Consider the following 916-nt stretch of genomic DNA (forward strand, 5'->3'; position numbering starts at 1 on the left):
AAATTATATCTCATATGGCTATAGCTTTAGATAGCAATTCCTCTGATGGACTAGGCAAAGTAAATTGAAAACCTTCTGGAAAGGATTCATCATTCTAAATGCCATTAAGAACATTCATGATTGGGGCGCCTGGGTGGCTCAGTCGTTAAGCGTCTGCCTTAGGCTCAGGTCATGATCCCAGGGTCCTGGGGTCGAGTCCCGCATCGGGCTCCTTGCTCTGCGGGGAGCCTGCTTCTCCCTCTGCCCGATGCTCCCCCTGCTTGTGCTCTCTCTCTCTCTCTCTGATAAATAAATAAATAAAATCTTTAAAAAAAATAAAAAATAAATAAAATATTTTCCTTTGTAGTTCTTAACTAGCTGGGCATTCCACTGTACCACTATTGATGTCATCTATGATGTCATGAGGGTGGTGGCCATCAACATTGCAACCCACAGATTGGACAGTCCCAGGATCTCTTTAATGGTTCCAGAGAGCTCTCTGGCTAAAGATCCAGGGGCATCTGTTGAGCGATGTTGACAATCTCATCAAAAGTGATATTTCCACTGTGCTTAATGTTTTTCTTCTTTCTGTCCCTTGACAGTTCCTTGAGGGCTTTGATAATTAGGGCCAAGGCTGAAGGTATCTCTTCAATCTGGGCCTGTCTGTTCTGAATGGTTAGTTTCCCTGTAATCCTCAGACCCTTCCAATCACTGGTTGCCCTGGTGATGTCATCACCAACATTTTCTGGAGATAGACCCTGGGGAGATGGCTCGGGGCCAGGGCAGATGTGGCATTGATTTCCCCAACGGCTTACCTCAGGTATACAGCTTTGATCCCATTGGGGTTGAACTTGGGTGGCATGGTGGAGGTAGCTGGTGTCGGATGAACCTGGATTCGGGACCACCGAAGACAGTTGCACCTTCACCTCCTCTGAGC

The 916-nt window shown here is 46.7% G+C and overlaps 1 pseudogene; it reads right to left on the reverse strand.

The window, feature by feature from the left end:
• Positions 1-349: 349 nt before the first annotated feature.
• Positions 350-916, reverse strand: LOC123858423 (large ribosomal subunit protein uL11-like; annotated as a pseudogene).

This window comes from Mirounga angustirostris, unplaced genomic scaffold (genome assembly GCF_029215605.1).
Source record: "Mirounga angustirostris isolate CCGP_5_RB_7025 unplaced genomic scaffold, mMirAng1.0.hap1 SCAF_4, whole genome shotgun sequence".
Taxonomy (NCBI): Eukaryota; Metazoa; Chordata; class Mammalia; order Carnivora; family Phocidae; genus Mirounga; species Mirounga angustirostris.